The sequence below is a fragment of the Rhinatrema bivittatum genome, chromosome 1 (assembly GCF_901001135.1).
Source record: "Rhinatrema bivittatum chromosome 1, aRhiBiv1.1, whole genome shotgun sequence".
Taxonomy (NCBI): domain Eukaryota; kingdom Metazoa; phylum Chordata; class Amphibia; order Gymnophiona; family Rhinatrematidae; genus Rhinatrema; species Rhinatrema bivittatum.
The window spans coordinates 179,589,366-179,612,124 of record NC_042615.1 but is presented as its reverse complement, the minus strand read 5'-3'; the positions used below and the strand labels follow the sequence as shown (position 1 = coordinate 179,612,124).

Here is a 22,759-nt window from a genome sequence, read left to right as displayed (position 1 = left end):
GGCTACGCGCGTATCTATTGAAATCCCGCGTACTCTTGTTCGCGCTCGCACAAAATTATAAAATCTACCCCTTTGGATATAGGTGGAATTAAATTTTCCTTGATTGCCAGAACTTCAATGAAGTACTTGCGAAGCATTTCTACTGGTGTAGTGAATCTTTTTTTGGGAAAATTTAAAATTCTCAAATTATGTCTTACAACATTTTCTAAATTTTCCATTTTATTTTGGCGATATAGATGACCAGACGAAATTATATCCACTGATTTTTGAATCTGTATCTCTTTAGATTCCAGAGAGTCCATCTGAGATTTTATTCCCACAATTTGTGATTGCGCAGTGTTTAGAGAATTTGAGAAATCCCGGTACCGAGATAACTGTTGTGTAACTTGATTAGACAGAGTAACTATCACTTCCCATATGCTATCCAGCGTGATATTTGGTGGTTTAACCAAGGAAACAGACAGTACCTCTGGAATGTCACTTGAAGAAAGTCCTGCCATTGTAGAAAGTGGAGAAATATTCAAAGATTTTGTCTCCTTACCCGGCCAGTTTCCAGCTCCAACTGATCCTCCACACTGACTCCACCCAACACTGACATTGCTGGCTGTGCTACCTCGTCAGGGAGCAAAGAGGAAATGTTGATTCTCTCAACACTTCCAACAGGGGGGGGGGGGGGGGCTGGCTGTGGAGGAACCCGACTCTGCTCCGGAGACAATGATGATTCTAAATCCGGAGTCACTGGCAAGGGAACACCTCTCTGTGCTGCACCCAAGGACACATTCACAGAGCTTCCAGCGGGCTCGGCATGGCTCCGAACTACGTGGTGGTCCATCGGACCCTGTCGCAGCGTTCCCTCAAAAACTTCGGGGAACGCTCTGGGTCTTCCTTTCCTCTTCCCCATGAAGGTAAATTATTTTTATGTATTCTCAAATGCCAAGGATAGCTGGGATATGAGGAACGAGTCGGAGCACGTCTGCCTAACGTGTGGCCATCTTGGCACCGCTGCAGACTATTTAAATTTGTGATAATTGCAGATTCAAATGTATTTCCAAATTTAAAATATTTCATGATATGCCTGCAAATGGGTTCAAAAGTAATTTTAGGGCCTTAATGAATCAGGCCTTTAGTGAATAAGATGATAATTTTAATATGTGATATCCTCTGTTAAATTGCATATCAACCTATTCTTAATAGACCCATAAATGACTTGTTCAGAATCAGAAAGTGAATGTGAAGGTGGGCACTGAATCTGAGTCTTCAGCTTTCTAGAAGGATGGCACTCTTTATTGTGCTGCAGGGAAGTTATTGTGGCTAAACATTAAACTCTTGGCCTGAAATAGGATGGCACTCTAACCACACATTGTTCAAAAATGTATATTTATTTTCCTGCCATGGTGTTACATTTTACTGAGGGGGATTTTCTTTGGTTGTTTATCTCCTAGTAACGTGGCTAAAATTAGATAGTCCCTTTAAGTAGTTTTCCAGGGCTGAGAAATTGGCTTAGCTGAGGTATGAAATTCTTGTACATCTACCAGCAGCTACATTTCATCAGGGCCATATATTGCTAACAGTTGCTTGCCCAATGGGGCATGCAGAGTTTCCCGCTGTGATCATCTGCACGCATATTTATTGGAGCAAGCTATTGGAATACTAGTAAAATAAAGCAATGCACAGAATGCGTTCACCTTTGTGTATCAATGATTCCCAGGCTCGCAACCTTTTGCACAAAATACTTGCAAGGCAGGACAGATTTTTCTGCTCATTATGGTTAAGAGTCTTATAATTATCAGGATTGAGTACTACTGCTAAGATTTATAGAATAGGGGATGCTTGGCCCCTGTCTCTGTAAGAATGATATTGGAATTGGGCAGTGGAATCTGCATACCAGAAAGGCTCTGCAAGACCTGCAGAGGGTGTTAGTCAAGGCTGTCATCTCTTAGGCACAATTTAGTTTGTGCTCGAACACAGGCTTCAAAACTTCTCTCTGAAAGAATGCTGAACAGCATCACACACAGAGCTCCCATAGACATTTAATAACTGTATAGTATATAATAACTGTTCATATGGTTATTTTCTTACCGTATTCTGTATTCAGAATGTAATTTGGTTTGCCTGTGTTGCCTGATATTATATTAAATCTCAGAGTAGGTAACAATTTAGTTATTACACACCATGTTATCATTAACATGCTATATATATTTTTTTTTTACAGTTACTAATAGCATTTTACTTCCCATTGCAACATGTTCAAATACCTATTAATGGTGTAAAGAATAAATTAATATTCTCTTAAATCTAATGCCAATAATGGTGCATTGTGTGCATTTATGAAACAGTAAATGTGTGTGTGGTATGTTTGCATTTTCTTCTTTGTGTGTGGTCTTTGAACACTCTTTATTTTGTTGCCCTGCATTAGCCAGGCTTTATCTGTTGTAATCATAAGTGGTGCCTCAACAGCAGGGGCACCAGCAAATAGCATAAAAAGTTTCATAAAAATTGCAATGATTTATTTTTACTCCTTCTTGCAGAGCTTCTCTGGCATTTATGTTGTGCTGGAGGTGGACCCTTGGCCTGGTGCAGGATTGGTACGGCCATCTGAGGGTTCCCAGAGGGCCCTTGCCGCCAGGAGGCGGAGCACACGAGGAGAATGAGGCTAGCTTGGAGCTTCACAATAACAGTCTGGGGGCTCCTTGGGTTGAGCCCTTGGATTCCCGGAGTGCCTGGGCTTAGGTGAGCCTCTGAGGGTCTCCTGGAGAGGTAGCGGAGAGGTGTGCCCACCATGAGCAAGGGTGCGCGGCTGGTGAAGTACAGATGAGCTAGACTTGGTCAGAGAGTACTGAGGCCAAAGGAACGAGACAGGAACTGGAGGTCCTCTGGTCAGGATAGGCAGCGCCTATTGGTCTAGCTTGGGGAAGGCCATGGGTAATGTCTGATCAGGCAGGCCTGGTAGTCGCAGGAGTAGCAAAGAGGAATGTCCTTATGGCGCGCAAGGGTCAGAGCCAGGATATCTATCTGAGAGTGGTCAGCCAAAGCAAGGGTCTGTTCCAGGTATCAGTCTGAGCGTGGTCAGTAGCAAGCAGAGGTCAGTTCCAGGCAGCGGTCCAAACTTGGTCAGAGGCAAGCAGAGGTCAATACCGTGAATCAGTCCGAGCGTGGTCAAAGGCTAGCTGAGGTCAGTAACTTGGAATCAGTCTGAGAAGGTACAACCAGAAAAGCGGAACAGGAACAGAAACAGACTCTGGAGCACAGGAAAGACCACGGGAACGCAGGAGCAGGACCAGGAACACTGGAACGAGCAAGGAACAAGGAGCGCAGGAACACAGGACGGCAACTAGCTTCTCAATATGAGACGACCTGTTTGCCAAGGCGAAGAACTGAGGGACAGGCCTTGCCTTATCAGTAGTGCTCAAGTGACATCATCGGGAGGCGTCCAGCCCTAGGGGCGGGACCGATGACGTGGACCCCCGAAGGGAGCTCCGCTGTGAGGCCTGTGAGGAAGGAGGTGAGCGGGGACGGCGCAGGGGACGCCACGAGCTGGCAGCAGCAGTGAGTGAGGAGTGCCCGGAGCTTCTGGAAGGAAGCGCAAGGTGAGCAGGCACGGTCGCGGCACCAGCGCGGCCGGGACACGCAACAATTTATTTGCTTCAGATCTCTCTTTCTCCCCACAGTTCAGAGTCTGTATGTGTGTGTGTGTCTGAGAGTCTCCCTAATTGTCTGTCGTGTTTCAGGAAAGGACAGACAGTTTAGAGCTGGACTCTCACAAAACAAACAAACAAAAAACCCTGAGGAGAAAAGCAACAGTGAGGGGAAAGTTAAAACACTGCTGAATTGTCAGCTTTATTGAGCCTCTGCTTTTCCTGGTCTTGCCCATCAGAACGAGAAGATGGTGACCAAGATTCTTCTCTATCCAAGTTCTTGCGATGTTGGGAGATCCATGATGAGAATGACATGAAATAATTTCTTCTTTTTTCAGCACAGTTTGAGGGATGCCTCATAAGGTCAAAGACTTACTGTGATTGTTGACTGAAGATAGCCCCAACCACCATCAGGCATGTTAGCTCTTCTGGTTTAAATAGGCAGTTCACCAGAGTCCAGATGCAAACTAGTTACAGCTGATTATGTTTATCCATGTAGGGGGCAAATAATGAAAAAGCTCTTGAAAAACTTTCAGAGGGAAATTCCCCGTGGAGTTTGTCTTTGAAAGTTTGGGCAGCCTCGAAAATGGAGGCACTTGGTACTTTGTGCCCACTGACATTTGCATCTGCCTTGAAGCTTTCAAAATTAAATCTCTGGGCATACTCTCCCTCCCCTGACCTAACCTGCCCTTTTTTGCCCCAGGGAAAAGTATCTGTGCTGGACCCAGTATAGACCCTTATACTTGTGGGAGGAGGGGAAATTTCCAAACTCACAAGTTATCCATAGAAATGTTTGGTTTTGAATATTGCCCCTGGTTGGCGCTTTCATTACATAAAGGCAGATTCCATTACCCTCACTAAGCGTTGTTCTTACACTTAGAAACTTAGAAAAGTTTCTTTTCTAGGAGCCTCATTCTCACAGCAAATAAGGAAGCCCGCCTAAATGACCTTGTATGCTATTTCTTTTTTTTCTTGTCATTCATGGGGTACTTAGCTTCCTTAAATCTACAGTCACTGCTGGGTCACATGAGCTTTGTATCGAGTATCGCTCTCAGCACAGAAACATGACAGCAGAAAACACCATATGGCCTATCTAGTCTGCCCATCCACACAAACTGCTCAGCTCTACAATCCTTACCGCTCCTTCAGAAAATCCTGTGGATGTCCCATGCTTTTTTTAAATTCAGATACTTCCCTTTATTTCACCATTTCCACTGGGCGGCCATTCCACACATTTCAGCAAAGAAATATTTATTTAGATTACGCCTGAGTCTAACCCCTTTCCCCCTAAGCCCATGACTTCCCATTCTAGAGTCTCTTTTCCGTTGAAAGGGGCTCGCCTCCTATGCATTGATACCTTGGAGGTATTTAAATGTCTCTAGCATATATCCCCTATCCCGACTTTCCTCTAAGGTGTACATGTTTAGATCTTCAAGTCTCTTCCCATATGCCTGTGTCCCAGTAGCCACTAGTTGGCATGTTAGTCCTATACCTTACAAGGTCTATTCTTCCAATGGACTTATGTTTAATATTGAAAGGCTAACAGTTAATTTTCTATGTTTTTTTAACCCCTTTTTCTGGAAGATTGTTGCTCCTAAGGGCACATAACAAATGTATTTCTTTCAGGGGCTGCTCCGGTTAGCATTTCCATCCCACTCTTAACTCTCAATCCATGGAGGGAATTATTTTTATGGGGAGAAACTCTCACTTATGGCCCAGACAATGTTAAAAGGTTGCCAGTTTGTGGATACCGTACTGGTACTTCCCATGAGGTAAGAGACCTTAGGAATTCAGACAGGACCAGGTCTAGGTGTTATATAAAAGTTTACTGATTAATACTCATAAATTAAAGTCCATCCATCCATAATATTGAAATTACATCTGAATGTTGGTACATGTATGGATCCAGATAGGTAGGTATCCTTTTTTCAGGCATCTGGGTAGCCCCATAGTGATTTTAATGCATGCAGCATACCCAGGGGCTGTGAGGGAATACTGTTGGAGGGGGACCCCAACTTTACTGCAACAATCCTATCCTTAGACATCTTCTCCTTGAACACCCAGCCCGTTCTGTTCCCTTGGTGTTTGTGGAGATCCAAAAGGGGTCTCCAGCTCTTGCTCTTCCATCTTTAGTTGTTTTTCCTGGGAGACTTCTCTTGGGGAAAGGTCTATGGGATCAGACTAGTTCTCTGCACTGCAATCCCAGTGGGGAAGGAGGATCCAAAAACCTCCCCCTTCTCCTACAGGCCAAAAAATACTTTAAAGGTTAAACTGGATACATCTTCTGCCTTCACTGTCTCTCGCAGCAGGATTCATGACTGGGTTTAGAGTAGGCTCACAGGTCTTTGGTCCCCTGGTGAAAGCATTATTGCCCCTAAAGGGTATCAGGCTTAAAATGTATCTTTCTGTAAATTAGAAGAAGGACTGTCTGGAAGGGAGGGCTCAGCGAGGTATAACGTCTAAACGAAACTCATTTTAGGTGAAGCTGGGAGGTAAAACTGAACCATACTTACTCCTTGACTGCTTCCTCAAACTGAACCTATGGTGTATTAACATGGCTGTGCTAACTTTTCTTCAGGCAACCAATCCAGACTCTCCAGGTGGGAGAGACTGAGGCGTATGGATGACGCCTTACTAAAGAGTGTTCTGCAACATGGACAGTGACATTTGGTGGCCAGACCATGAGGGTCTGCCACAGATGTAAAACAGGGAAGGTTCTGGTTAGAAAAGGTTATGCTAAGGCCACAAGAATGGGATAGCTAATGGGAGGAGAAACAAGGTAGCCCTTCCTATATGGGGTTTGTCTTGTGTGATTTTTTTCTAAAAGGTTAAAAGTTTATCTTATGATTATAATGGGAAAGTTCCAGAGTATGGTGGGAGAGACAGCCCCAGAAGAGGTGAGTTAGGATGTGAATAGCAGGAATGCTTTTTAGCCAATGGCTGCGTGAATATGCTGTGGAATAAAAGGAATTTTTTCACATGGAGAAGAGGCTGGTTATCTTAGGAAGGAGACCTGGGAGCAGGCCTCTGGAGGAGCCAACCCAGAGGAATGGTTGGAGATGCAGCAGGTACCTCCCCTTGAGCTGTAACAGCTTGTTGAAAAGAGTAACTTGGGAAAGTGTGATATATGGAGAAAGCAGGAGAGATGAATTGTGAATTACAAAACCATTAGAAAGCTCCCATCAGCTTTCAAGCAAGAATGAAATGTTGCAGAAGCTGATTTTCCTTTCTAGTGATTGAAGCCTTAGGTATACTTGAGATTAGTCATTTATTCTCTGTTTGCCTGGCAGCAGGCACAGTGTGGGCAATGGGCACTAAGCAGTGGGCATAAGTGAGCAGTGAGGGCAGGCAGAGAGTGCAGCATAACAGGCTAGGGTGTGAAGCCTGTCTGTGTCTGAAAAGTAGTGCAGAGAGTAATGGATACGGGATATGTGTGAGCCCTTAGTGCTATGGCACAGTTGACACAGCCTTGAGGATGAGCTCCTGAGGCCCACACCGGCAGCTGGCAAACTCACCATGTGGCAGGACAGGCTGGCGCTTCACCTTTACCAGCCGCCTCCTCTGCATGTTGGGACCTTGGATTCTGGCAGTCAGCAGGGTTTAGGTGGGTCCCTAGGGCAGCGGTGGTGGCTAGAGTCCAGAGACAAGGTAGACAAGAGGCTTACTGAAGTCAGAGGAGAGCCAAGGTTGGGGCAGGCAGTGAGCAAGAGAAGTTGGGTTCAGGCAAGAGTTCAGGTTCAGAGCAGCAAGTCAAGGGAGATGTGGACACATAGGAGACCCTGAGGATGGAAACAAAGAAGACAGGCTGGATGAGGCTGGACAAGGTGACAAAATGAGGCTGGGCTGGAAGACAAAACAAGGCTGGACTGGAAGATAAGGCAAGGCTGGATGAGGCAAGACAGTTAGGCCTTTCCTAACTCCAACATTATTTAACTCCCATCAATCAACTCGCTTCGCTAGTAATAGCGTTAATAGCCACCTCTTACAATGTTATTTATACATATATATAATTATCTGATCTCCATTTTCCTTCTCACTCCAAGTTATTGATTTCCTTGTTATATGTAACTGCTTTTCTGCACTATTGTTCAAATTGTAAAGTTTTATTATAACTGCACCCCTGTTTCTTGTGAACCAGCATGATGGGACTACTGTCTTGAATGTTGGTATATAAAAAAACTTAAATAAATAAATAGACAAGCCTGGATGAGGCAAGTCTGGAAGACAAGGCAAGGCTGGATGAATCATGGCAAGACTGGAAGAAGGAACAGGAACACTGGCAACACACACTGCAGGGAATGCAGGAGACCCTTTGGCAAGACAAGATCTGGATGCATGAATGGCCTTTTTGAGTGCTGAAGCCAATGTCTCTTTTAAGGACTGAAGCTTATGAAGGCCTGTTTCCTGCTGCAGGCCCTTTAAGCCTGCACAGCTAGCCCGCCTAAGGAGATCAGGACTGGTGCAATGATGGTGACATCCATGCCGCATGAGTGACGCCTGCCGTTTTGGCATTTGGGAGTGAGTGGTCTGGCTCTCGGGGATGTCCCATAAGATGGCAAACGTAACCCAGAGCAGACAGCATGACATTCACTGCAGCAGTTTCTCTTTGTTCTCCTCACAGCAGCATGGTACTGGCATAGTCTGGGAATTACAATACCACTGCAGAATATTAAATCATTGTTGTAAAAACAATCATGTAAGGGATAGGGAAAGACAGAGCAGATGAAGTAAATATAAATGTGTCCAAAACTGGCCAGGTTGGCACTAGCAGTGCCAGCAAGAACCAAAAAGTAGTCCTATACCAAAACTGAAGATGGATTTCTTCTGGACTACTAAGGCAGCAAGAGCCATCTCTATGCCAAAGAAACTGACATATGGAGATGATGATGTGCCACTGCAGAGTGGAGATGATAGTGGATGTATGATGATGATGATGCAATAAAAGCCATATTTTCCTCCAGTGATTCAGATGAAGAGTCATTACTTGGCTTGTCTGAATCAGAAGATATTGAAAGTATACTGGAAGAAGAAAATTTGGGAGGTGTATATAGTAGTGTGTTAGCATCATCATCCAGTTCATTGATGGGGGAGACAGGACAAAATGAGGATAGGGCTGAAGAGCAGGCAGCACAAGTAGAGAATGCAACTGATGCCTCTGGCATTGTTCCTCAGAGTCCACCCTTTACCTCAGCTCCAATGCCCCCATCCTCCAAAAAGGATGTAGAGAAGGGATAATGGAAGAAATATGTGATCTGAAGACATTTCCAAACAAGGGACAACCCATGCCTTGCAAAGTGCAAGCATTAATCAAAAGGATGTAAGTTGTAGGAAACAAATGGGACACTTAATCATCACTGGCATGCAATATCTCCTACAGAAGTAGCGCCCCTTAGTACTGGCATCTGGGGAGGGTGGAAGTGGCAGTAGTAGATTGTGAACCTGTTCTTCCAGTCAGAAGAAAGTGGAAGAAATGAGGAATCGTGTTCCCCAAGGTGATCCCATGCCCTCGACCCCTTCCAGCAGTCAGGTGACAGACCAGCAGCCCCCTGCCAAGCATCAGAAGTGACAATTTATGATGGAAGAAATGGGGTGGGTTTCAATAGCAATGTCCCAAGGCAGGAGACAAGTAGCAGCCAAAGTTATAACAAGGAGCATTGCTGAAATGATTGCCCTTGATAGCCAACCCCTGCAGCTAGTAGAGAATGAGGGCTTTCTGCATTATTCAAAGTTGGCATTTCTACATTATAAAGTTCCCTCCAGGACCACCTTCAGTAGGGCGGTCATCCCCAGCCTGTAAAAACAGTGCTATAGTTGCATCCAGATACATCTGGCTAAGGCAGAGGGGTTCAGTGAATTAGCGTGCAAATTTTCTCTCATGCATATTCATTGTGGATATCCTGAAAACCCGACTGGCTGGTGGGCCCCCATTATTTAAGATATGTAAACACTTCAAGTAAACCTTCCAAGTTGGAAAGATTCTGCATTTGACGTATACAACAGCATTCCATCACAATCTAGTGGTCAAGCAGGGACCACATCTAAATGACAAAAACAAATATGGGGCTAATAGTCAAATAAGGTTGAGCTCCTAAATGTATATAACTAACTGGGTGATTCAGCATTCCGCTATGATTATAGTAGGATGATGAGCCACGAAGAAAAAATGGGTGGGGGGTGATAATGTGTACCTGGCCACATCGCTGTGGTATGTTTTCACCTGCAATGCTACCAGAAGAAAAATTATTTTTTCCCTACCCAAACCCTGCTCTAACTCTGTCTCTTTCCCTAATTTAAATCTTGCTGCCGCAATGTGATAGGGCCACATCACATTTTAAAGAATGACCCTTTTAGTTAGGTACCTAAGTTTGGTGCCTATTTTCAGCTGAATTTAGGAGCCTAAGTTTTCAGCAGAAAATTCACATAAATTTAGGGATGTAAATTTAGACCTCCTATTTATTTGCCTAGATTTAGGCCCCTAAATTAAGTAGGCATGAACTAAATATACTAAATGCCAATTTCTGAGAATCAGTACTATGTTTCTAACTTTGTCTCCCTGCCCTAACTCCACCCTAGTAGTCATCCACCTTTTAGGAACCTAAATTTAGAAATAAAATGAAAGAATCCTAAATTTAAAAACTCAGCCCTAAGAAATTTTCAAAAACAAATTACCAAAACAATTTAGGAACCTGATTCTAAAAGTTAGGAGCCTAAACACTTTGAAAATTGACCTTTATATTTCTATACATGTGTCTACAATTATAGCTGTATCTGTCTTTATATCCAATAAGCCAGACCCTTCTGGTTTGGTTATGGTATGCTAATCTTGGGCCTTGCTCACTGACAAACTTTTAAACCATGAAATCCACATGTAAATTCTACTGAAGAGAAATTATTTTGTGTTTTAAAGCAGATGGTGACCCTTTAAACAAAAGCAAGTTTATGCTATGTAAAACAACCTTGTTTTTTAAGATCTCAAACTTAACTTTTGTGTCCCCATTCTGTAGGAGATACAGATGTTTCACTATTGTATTCAATCAAATATGAATATTTACTCCACAAGAAGGATGCCAACTTCATATAAGGGACGCTGAATATTTGCTTCAACAGAAAAACAAGATGAGGAAAATTTGACCAGAATGAAGATACCTGCCCAGGTTATTTGATCTGCCTGTTTAATTTAAGGGCTATAGGTCTTTCCACAAATAATGAAGTAAGCTGCCCCAGGTCAGGGACAGGTCATTGATGTGAAAACATCCTATCCATTGGGCAGTTTATCAGACAGGTCAGCTCACAAAAAAGTGCTGACACAGCAGGGCAGTGATAGTCAAGAGGTTAAAGGACCAAGATCAGTTCCTGGCCCAGAATAGCCACACAGCAGGAACAGTGACCAACCTGATGGGAGAAGGGGGCCAGCTGTCTGAAATGGAGAAATGACCTCCTCCATCCTGCTGCTTGACTATGCATGAGCTTCTTACATTTACATGCTTTGCCTGTTAAAAGGCTCTGGGGGGGGGGGGGGGGGGGGGGGGCTTGTAAAAGAAGAACCATTAACACCTGAGGATAACGCCCAAGCCAGGACCCCACACCCCTCCTTGCGATGAAGCAGATGAGATGTGGTGTCTTGCGCATGTAAGAAGCCTTGATGTAACCTGGCTGTTCATCTCAAACCTGGGGTTTTTTTTTCCCCAGGGCTCAGAGCAGCCTTAGCCCAGCAAGCGACTGGGGCCAAAAATGCCGGCTCCCTTTGGCAGGGACTGACTCCTCAGAGACTTCTTCAAGGTGAAATAGAAGGTAATCTCCTAAAGTCATGGGGTTAGTTATCTAATCAGCGATATGGGAATAATGTGTAATTCAACTTTCAACTGTTTAACAATGACAGCAATATTTATCCAATTCAAGACAGATGTTTATTCAAAATGCTTATAAAGTACAGTAATATAATTTTTTACAGTCTCTTGACTGAAGTATTTTTACATCATTTCTTAAAATTGATTAAAAATTCTAGGGAATGTTCTTGCGAATTTTTGCATCAGAAGGTGTATACATGTTATAGGTACAGATGTATTTTCATTGCAAATATGGCTGTCTTGAATTGGATAAATATTGTTGCCATTGTTGAACAGTTGAAAGTTGAATTACATATTCTTCCCATATAGTTCATGCTGCATGTGTGATTTCTCTATTCCTCCAGTCTTCTGTGTTAGTTAGCTAATTACATTTATTTTATACCCAGAGCAAGTTAACGTCTCTAATATGTTAATGTTTACTAATGATGCAGAGCTTTATTCTGTATAAACTGATGCTGAGCAGCAAGGACTTTAGAGATATGGATTGTTTATTTTGTTCTAACTGCTAAACCTGAAAAGTCTGGCAAATAAAAATCTAGTTCTATAGAAAAACTCTGTGGTCTTTTCTGAGCTATTTGGATTGTATGGGTATAGGAAGTGATAGAGTACTTGTCTATAGCACCGTCTGACCTCATAGGTGTGGGGGAGGGGGAATTAGAAGTGCACCGTATTAGACAGGTCACAGAAAACCCTTACATTGCTTACAATTCCAGTTAGTTCTTGGACCCAGGATAACCCTTGGAGCATCATGGACCAGATATGGCCCTATGACCTGTTGGGAATGGTGGTAGTGGCAGTGGGGAGAAACAGTCTTAGGGTTTTTCTCACACTGGGACTCTTCTGTTCAACAACTCAGTCACTCTCAAAAAATTACCACACTGATTCCAAAGCAGTTTTTCAACAATAAAAATCATTACTGGTACTGAAGAGCAAGTAAAAAAAGTTCAAAAACTCTAGCATGTCAATCAATATTGCCCCACATGGCATCCAGTCCAAAATTCAGTACAAAAAACAAGCTCAATCTCTTTCAGAAAATCCACCTTGCTCCTATAGGTCTTCTCCTTGGTGCAGAAACCCTTCCTTTGCTGGGTCTGACTCCAGTACCTATTTGGTAGGGGCAGGCTATCCTCTTTCCTTTACACACTTTCTGTCACTTGGCTGAGCTTCTGGCTGAACTCCTTTGTCAGACAGGAACTCCACAGACATCTGTTCTGCAGGGTAGCTTCCTCCTTTTGGTCCCAAAAGTGACTGACTGGCTTATTAACTGCTTGAGTGGAAGGTGACAAACTGTAGTGGTAAATGGAGTTCAATCCGAGAAGAAGGTAGTGGTGTGCCACAGGGATCAGTCCTAGGACTGGTTCTTTTTAACATTTTTGTGAGTGATTTTGTGGAAGGAATGCCTTTTGTGGATGATACCAAAATCTGCAACAGGGTAGACACCCAGGAAGTTGTAGAAAACATAAGGAGAGATCTAGCTAATCTCAAGAAATGGTTTGCAGTCTGGCAGATAAGACTCAATGCTAAAAAATGCAGGGTCATATATTTAGGCTGCAAAAACCCAAGGGAGAGGTAACACTATAGGGGGTGAAATTCTAAGCAAGAAAGAAAAGTGGGGTCCGGGAGTGATCACATTGCATAATCTTAAGGTGGCCAAAAGCCAGAAAGATGCTTGGCTGCATAGGGAAAGGAATGGTTAGCAGAAAAAAAAAAAAAGAAGGTGATTTTGTCCCTATAAGATCTCATTTGAAATACCCTATTTTTGTGCCTATATATAATCATGTTCCCATGCTTATAATCATGTTACCTCGCTTATATTTCCCTTGTACAGTTATTCCCATCTCGTTTCCCCCTTACCACCCCCCAGTTCTCTTATCAGTTTCATTGTAAAGCCATGTTGGCCAGTTTTATGTTACATGGAAACCGATGTGATGTTTGCTAAACGAATGTCGGTATACAAAATTTTTTTTAAATAAATAAATACTGTGTACAGTTCTGGATATCGCATCTTCAGAAGGATATAAACAGGATGGAGTCAGTATAGAGGACGGCTGCTAAAATGGTCAGTGGTCTTCTTTCTAAAAAAAATATGGGGAGAGATTTAAATAATTAGTCATGTGTAACTTTGTGGAAAGATGGGATAGGAGAGATATGATAGAGATCTTTAAATCCCTCCAAGGTTTCCATGTGCAAGAAGTGAGGGAAGGAAGTTTAAGGTGGGGTGGGGTGGGGAGGGGGTGTCATGTGATGAGGGTGAAAACAGGTAGAAGTCATCTAAGTATAGAGCCAATTCTTTTGTTGGGAGGAAACATAAATAAAAATGTGGATCGTTAGCTCCCCCATATAGGAGAGTGCACATGGTGAGTTCCTCTGATATAAATACTCTGACCACCATAGTACTTTATGGAATATTTTAGCTTCCCTTGCAGGGGAAGCATATTACTAGCCTCTGGTTTATTTACCAAATGAGGGTACTAACAAGCAAGGGAGGTTCAGGGCTATTCAGAAAGAAAAAAACAAAAACCAGAGGTTTGGGTTTTACTTCCCCACGTGGGAGCTGCAGATGGTGTGTTTTAGCTGTTTATCATCCTCAGGCACCATAGATCCTTGTGGATTTCCTGAAGGCAGGAGCTCTCTGTCTCCTGTTATTTATTTTTTCTAATTTGTTATGTAAGGATTGTATGTTTTCCCTAATGGCGGGTCAGCTGTTCAATCCTGACTTATTTGAACTTGCTTTCTACTCTTTTTTGAATCCTTTTTTTGGGGAGACTTCCATTTGTGAGATTCTTGTGTGAATAGTGCACAGAGGATTGGGTGAAGGGAAGGATTCAGACTGTGTGCTACAACTCCTCCAGGGTTTGGACCTGTCTGTAACCCAATGCAACTAAGTTTCAAGCTACAGTTGATTTTTTTCTGTCAGTAACATTCTCCTAATTTTGGAGGCAAGGACGTTTTTCCCACCCTTCCTGACCTCTTGGTTTTGTTTTTTTTCACCCTATTTTTGGAGGCAAAGACTATTGTTTTTTCCACCAGGACCTGAGTGCCCTTGGTACCAAGGAATAAGTTTCCTATTCAATGGGAAGGAGGCGTCTTTCACCTAGGAAAAGCCTAAAGAGTTAAGGTTTTTTCATTTAGGAAGTGGAGTCCTGGCCCTGGCAAAGGGAAGGAGCTGAAGGTATTAAGAACTGTGGGGCCGATGCAATAAATTTTACGGAAAGGGGGAGCTGACTTTTCAGCACCCGCTTTCTTAGTGCACGCATGGCGCCCATAAGGGGGGGCACCATGCAATATGCAAATTAGGGGGCCACGCTAGCAAGGAGGTGCTAGGGTCACTTGCGTGACCTTAGCGCCTCCTTGCTATCGCGACCCAGCGGCAGATGCCAGTTATGAAGACCGACGCCAGTAAACTCGGCATCGGTTTTCATAACCGGCCGTCTGCCAGTAATGAAAGCGGATGCCAATTCGGCATCGGTTTTCATAACTCGGTGGTCTGCTGAGGTTTTTTTTTTTTTTTTAATTGAAGAAGTACCGAAAATCAGTTTTTTCTGCTTTTCTGTAGTTCTTCTACATGCGCTCAGTCAAGGGTATTACATATCATAGGTGAACTTTAAAGGCCCACTCACGCACAATTAAAAATGATGAATTTATAATAACAAATTTTATATTAAAAAGAACATTCTGACTATAGTCTTCTGAGGTAAAAATATCACTTATAACAACCTGTTTGTTATATTTACATGCATTGCTGTGGTGCCAACCAGAAAACCCTGCAAACATACCCATATGGTATTAGGCCTATTGTAATGCATTTTGGATGTGGGCTTGACCCTCAGAAAGCCTTCAGTACTCCAATACCAAATCAGCACTAATTGCCAGCACTCAACAATAACAATCTTACCTATTAGAAACTAATTCTTAGGGATTTGCATTCATTTTCGACGTATTGGCAATCCGCAACGTATATGTCCCTATTCGTTGTATTCGTGGGGTCACGAAACGTATGGCGAACCTCCACGAATACAACGTAACTAACGAATAAACCTCCCACCCTCCTGACCCCACCTAGACTTACCAAAAGTCCCTGGTGGTCCAGCGGGGGTCCTGGAGCAATCTCCTGCACTCGGGCTGTCGGCTGTTGGTATTCAAAATGGTGCCGATAGCCTTTGCCCTCACCATGTCACAGGGGCTACCGGTGCCATTGGTTGGCCCCTGTCACATGGTAGGAGCAATGGACGGCCGGCACCATCTTGTGCTCCTACCATGTGACAGGGGCCGACCAATGGCACCGGTAGCTCCTGTGACATAGTGAGTTCAAAGGCTATCGGTGCCATTTTGAATACTGGCAGCCGACGGCCCGAGTGCAGGAGATCGTGTCAGGACCCCCGCTGGACCACCAGGGACTTTTGGTAAGTCTTGGGGGAGTCAGGAGGGTGGGGGGTTGTAGTTAATTAAATTTAAAGGGTTGGGGGTTTTTTTGGGAAACGAATACATATGTAACTAATGAATGGATTGAGGTCCCCCAAGAACGGTTGCAACGGATTTGGCTCCCACAAATATGAATACCGAATGGGAGAAATCCATCCCTGCTGCACATCCCTACTAATTCTACAAATATAAACCAGCTCCTAAAATACCAATACATCTCTTATTAGGAATAACAGAACAAGCCAGGCTGCTATACTTCCCTAAACAGAAACTTGGGCCTGGATTTATCAAAATGCACTAAATATTGCATGCAATAGGAAAAGGGGCATGTTTTATGGTAATAGACAGTTTATTGCAATTTGCACTGAGAGAGAGCAAATGCCCTCATACTAGATAGGTATTTATATCTCTATAGGAGACCCACCAGTAACTCAAGGTGAGGATTAGGTATTAGTGTAGGGGTTAGGGTTTAGGGGCCACTTTGACATTCACAAATGTGAACAGAACAGTGGTCTCTTGTGAAGATTTGATGACCTTCGGAGTGAGGAAACTCACCCAAAGATGAGATTTGTGCAGTGTTCTCTCAACCTAGCTTGATGGACTCTCTACCTGGGTAACATCAAGCTAGGTGGAGAGAACATTGCACAAATCTCATCTTTGGGTGAGTTTCCTCACTCCAAAGGTCATCAAATCATCACAAGAGAGCACAGTTTTGTTCGTACATCTCACTTTGAATGTCAAAGTGGCCCCTAACCCCTACACTAATACCTAAACCTCACCTCAAGTTACTAGGTGGGCTTCCTATAGAGATATAAATACCTATCTAGTATGAGGGCATTATGGCTAGTCTCTTTCTCTCTCCCTCCCTCCCTCTCTCTCCCTCTCCCTCTCTCTCTCTCTCTCTCCTCATTTGCATGGCACCATATAGCACTTTGATAAATGACTCCCTTTGTCACACATGCAAAACACAGAAAATCCATCACAGAATAAAAAGAGACCATAAAGTTTAAATTAAGATTTGGCAGCAAAAACTGAACTGGACATTGCAACAAGGCACACTCTATACAGTGCCATAACAGAAACATCACCATTCGTCATAAAATCAAGAAATATAAAACATCAATTATAATTGTAAAACCATATTAACAACGAAAATAAATATTTCAAGACAGCTGAAAAATAAACAACCAATAATTAAAAACTCAGATACATTGTGGGGTAGATTTTAAAAGGTACGTGTGTGGCGTACATCTGTGCATGCTACCCTGTGTGCACAAATGTATGCCCGATTTTATAACATGCGTGCGCATGTTATAAAATCAGGGGTCAGCACGCACAAGGGGGTGCACACTAGTGCACCTTGCGCTTGCCGAGCCCTCAGGGAGACCAGCTAGCTTTCCCTGTTCCCTCCCCTACCTTCCCCTCCCTTCCCCTACCTGTCTTGGCCCCAGCCCAAAAAACAAAACAAACCCCGTACCTTTATCTCACAAGTTACACCTGCCAGCTGACTGCCGGCGCACAATCCCCCACGCAGCGGTTGTGTGGAGGCCTCTGGCCATGCCCTCATCCCACCCACCCTTCTCACACTACCTCAGTTCTTCCCCCATCCCTGTCCCTCTAGAGATTCCTCTCCCCCCTTAGTGATTCACTATCTCAGCTTTTTTTCACCTTCATCACCTCTCCCTTCCTCTATAGGATCTGTCCTCACCCCTTCCTATGCTTTCCCCACTTTCTTCCTGCCGGCTCTCTATGCCCTTCCCCCACCTTCTCACCCAGTCATAGGAGCCGCTAAAAGAGGCTTGCCAGCTCAAATTTAGTTATTGGATTGGGCAGAGGTAACCCAAACCCCTGCCCAATCCAGTGCATCAACTCCTAGATCTCCCACGCAAGCCAGCAACAGCAGCAGCAGCATTTGAATGACATCATCTTCTGCTGCCGCAGGGCCAGTCTCGTGAGAGGAACAGCGAACTTACAGCTCTTCTTGCGAAACTGGCCCTGCGGCAGCAGGACAAGACATCATTCAAATGCTGCTGCCCACTGATGCGGGAGATCTAGGGGTTGATGCATCAGATCAGGCAGAAGTTTGGGTTACATCTACCCAATCTGATAATTAAATCTGAACTGGCAAGCCTCCTTTAGTGGCTGCTTTGCCACGGGTGGTCTGCCGGCCTTTTCTTTACTTCAGCTGCCAGCGGAGTAGAGTGTGCCAGGTGGCCCTGAAGCCTCCATTCTATTTTGGCTGCAGGTAGCCCAGTCTGCAACCCCCTCAGAGCCGCCACCCTGTGCAAGTGCACAGTGGCTTGCGCCAGCCCTGCACATGCTATTTCACACTCACATGCTCTTTCACACATATACATAGACGCTCTCGTATATGCTCTCACATCACACAAATGCTCTCACATGCTTTTTCACACACACATGCTTACACACATGCTCTCATCTTTATTGCAAATAAAAGCACTTATATTTGCAACAGAAAGTTTTAAAAAACGTTTACCAACTGGGAAACCATATGGCCGATGATTATACTAAAGATGGAGTCTTGTTAAGACTGTGCACACTTCTTTAATGAGTGCAAACAGCATCTCTATCAATATGATGGTCATTTGTTTTCATGATGAATAGTGGGTGTTTCACACAGCTTTTGAAACTACTCTCAACCATTTACTTCAGTGATCTGATTTAATATTCACTATATTTGATTATGACTGGCATTGAAGTAAGATCAGTATCAGATGGCTTTTTATTGCCTTGGTTATATTAGATATGTCTTTCTCAACAATCCCAGTTATTACTGATTATCATCATTATTCAGGCCTGGGTGCAAGATGAGAGTATTATTCCAGATAATCCATTTTATATCCCGTTCAGATTTCTGATTTAAAATATTTGGGTTATTTTGATAAGTCCTGTTCTAAAACTATATTGCAGAGTGGGTATATGAATGTGAGATCTATTCGTCACAAGGAATATAGTGGATGTTATTTTGCATGGAAAATTAGACATTATGTTGATCACAGAATCTTGGCATCAAGAGTGTGATAAGGTTTTATTAAATCAAGTTTATCCCCTGGGATATATTTAGGTAGAACATGTGCAACAATAAACGAAGAAGGGGCATTTTAGCTATTTTTAGAAATTTACTAAGGGTGGATAGAGTAAACTTTGATTTTAAAGCTCCCACAGAAAGTTTACTTTTAAAGGTTTTAACATGGACAATATGTTTAATATATGCATCTCCAACTGGTAGCACTGCATATATTGCTGAAATAGGTGAGCAAATATCGATGTTACATTTATTACATCATAAAATCATCTTTGTCATCAACAATCATGTTGATTTATTACTTCATACCGAACTCTTTGAATCATTCTGTTTCACAGCCAACGATAAAAGATTATCCTTGGTCAGACCACAGTCTAATACAATTCTAGATAGCCAGACAACTTAATATGAGTTGCTGCATATAGCAGGGAATAAGTAAAGTAATTAGAACTCTTGCTGATTCAGCGTTGGTTCTCTGCAGATTTAAAAAATGTCAGTGAGCAATTAATGGTTAATGACAAAGATGTAGTTGCTAGTATGGTTTGTTGGAACTGTTGTCTAGAAGGAATTTATGATAAATTAGTTCTAGCTAAGGAAATTATTTCTCATTGTAAATGTAAAAGAAAATCATGGTATGCTACTCAGCTGAAAAAACAAAACGTAAATTGTGTAGGCTGAAGAGAAGATGGAGGAAAATTAAGAACACTAAAGATATAAAGGAACAATATCTCTGACAAATAAAGCTTTATAATGAATGTTGTCATAAGAAGAAGAAACAATTGGTGCTTATGAGGATAGAAACATATTTAAAAACCTGTGGAATTAGTTCAGCTGGTACAACAATTAAGTACAAAGCAGAGTGTATCTAGTCAGTATTATAATAAAACTGATACTCCCTTGATTTTATTCTTATAATTACCGAATATGTTATTTGAGACAGATGGAAATTTTTTAACCCTACCAATTCTATAGTCCTCCACAATTCACCATTCATTAAATGACCGACATAACAGTTGTCATCAAAGATCACCCTATATATTTTCTGTCTTATAAATATAAAAATAAAGCGTGAAAACACTATTTGATGCCTATTATGATGGTCATTTAATGAACTGTGAATTGTGGAGGTGGGGAGGACAATAGAATTGGTAGGGTCTAGTCAGTATTATCCAAAGTGGGATGTACACTAGCATAATATTTTGAGGATAATATAGCTCAATTACAAACTCAATTAAATATTATGTCACAGTTTACATTATGTCAAGTCGTGAGAGCCATTCCTGAAAATAAGTGGCATAATTTTCAAGAGATCTCCTTGTCACATCTGACATCAGTAATTAATAATCTGAAATCTAACAATTCAAATTTAGAACCTTGCAGTTTAAGTTATGTCAAAATAGCCAGAGAGGTGTCCTATAAAGTGATTTTGACAATTACCAATAAGTCTTTAATGGAAGGCAAATTGCCATCTACACTTAAGAGAGCTATTATTAGCCCTTGATCCCAGTGTGGTGTCTAATTTCCTCCAGTCTCTAATCTATAGACAATGAGTAGAATTGTCGAAAAATGAGATCTCAGCTAATTGGAAGTTTATCCATTAAGAAATAAAGTATTAAATGATCAGCAATATGGTTTTTGGAAATGCCATGGGATGGAAACTTTACTCCTTTGTTTGACAGATTTTCTCTATCAGAAGTTGGATCAAGGTAGTACAGAAGGTTTGATAAAATTAGACTTCATGGTGGCATTTGACACCATGCATCACGGTACAATGCTGGATCGGTTAGTCAACAAGATGGTAAGTGTATTCTTGGTTTAAGTTGTACCTGCAGTGTCATCAGTATTGGGTCCAGATTGAAAGCTTTTATTCTGTATGGAAAAATGTATATATTGGGGTTCCTCAGGGATCCTGTTTATCCTCAGTACTTTTCAATATTTACTTGTTACCATTGTGTACCCTCCTTACTTTGTTGGGTGCGGTTTTTTATGTATATATGCAGATGATATTCAATTGTATTTTCTGCAGGGAATATACAATTGACTATCATCTGCAAATACATAAAAAATATACTGTGAAGGAAATTGATTCATGGTAAGGTCCAATCACTGACACTAAACATAGTGAAGTCATTAGTGTTATGGATCTGTAAAGTACCCCCTCAAGATATGCATAATAGCATAGTTTTTTCCAGTGAGATATTAAATCTTTGTACGGAAGCACGTAATCTTGGATTTATATTAGATTCAAAATTGTCATTTAGACCTCAAGTCATGCATGTAGTATGTAGAGCAATTTACAAGCTTAAAATGTTGCTCCTCTTGAAGAAATTTCTGACTCAAGAAATATTTAGTACAGTGCTGCAGTCATTATTGTTTGGACAGCTTGACTTTGAAACAGTTTGTATATTGGTCTCCCTAAAAAGTATACACATGGGACTGGATTTACTAATGCCGCAAGGCATAGTGAATTCTGCAGTAATGGGGGGCAGGAGGGCAAAATGGGGGGGGGGAGGCGGTCCTGTGATAGCCAGCTGTGATTGCACCTCCGCGGTGCGATCGCAGCCGGCGACACGCCAAATAACTACACCACAAAAGGTGTAGTTATTTGGTGCGAAACTGGCAGCAAAAACTAAGCGTACCTTTCACTGTCGGCGAAGTCTTCAGTCTTCCAAGGCTGACGCTGCCCCGTCTCCGCCCCCATCTTGGTATCGCACACGATAAGGGACTTTTCGCGTGCGATCCGCTTGGTAAATGACCCCCATGGATTGCAAATAATACATGAAGCTGCTGTGCATTTTCTTGTTGGGATTAGTCAGAGTCCATATAACTCCTGAGTTTATGAGATTATATTGGCTTTCTATAATTTGCCATTCACAATTTAAGATAGTGGTTCTTGTTCACAAGCTATTGCATGTAGGAAAAGCTTATAATTTAGCTAGGTCTATAATAAAATATGTTCCTGATTATAAACTGCAATTGACTAGGGCCACATCTTTCTCCTATGTGGCTCTTGTGTTATGGAACCTGCGATCTAAAGAATTGCAGTATATTGAAGACATTAAAATTTTTAGGGAATAGGTGAAATTATTTTATTTTAATACAGCTTTTAATATGTAATGTTTTTGTGATTTTAAATATTTTATATTGTGTGTGTCATAATTGTATTGTCATAAGATATTGTGATACAGTACTCTGCGTTGATCAATTGTTGGAGATTGTGGATTGTAAAACATGCTAAATAAATAAATAAAACATACTATCATAGCAATTTTAAAATGCCATTTATGTGTATAAAGTGCATTTATTTATTTATTCAAAATTTATAGATCACCTATCAACCTTACTGGTGGTTAACAAGATACCATTCATAAAATACCTAAAACAATCAAACCATAATCAATTAAAACAAGGCTAAGATAAACAATGTATAACATAAAAATAACATAATCAGTATTAAAATAGATAACACAAAAAGTAAGCAAATATTAGTTACAAAACCTAAAAAATAGGAACAATAAATAAAATAAAAACCCATAAAATCAAAACTAATAAAACTAATTAAGGAAGACAATTAAGACCTGCTATTAAAAAAGTATAATCATAGCTTAATATCCTATGGACAATTCATTAGCATGTAATGTAGCAATTTTCAAAAGCCCACTTACAAAGTTAAAATGCATTTATATGTGTAAAACCCAATTTTAAGTGTTTAAATGCTTTTAAAATTACCCCTTTAATTTATATTTGCAAGCCACTAATTGATGCTTACTAGACTTGACTTATTTATTTTACATCCACTGTTTTCTTGT

General features: G+C 41.8%; 1 long non-coding RNA gene across 1 annotated transcript; it reads left to right on the top strand.

Moving 5' to 3' along the window:
• Positions 1-769: 769 nt before the first annotated feature.
• On the top strand, positions 770-11,711 carry LOC115080213. Its single transcript, XR_003853537.1, has 3 exons — positions 770-905; positions 10,640-10,789; positions 11,325-11,711. It is a non-coding gene; the product is annotated as an uncharacterized LOC115080213 (long non-coding RNA).
• Positions 11,712-22,759: the final 11,048 nt, after the last annotated feature.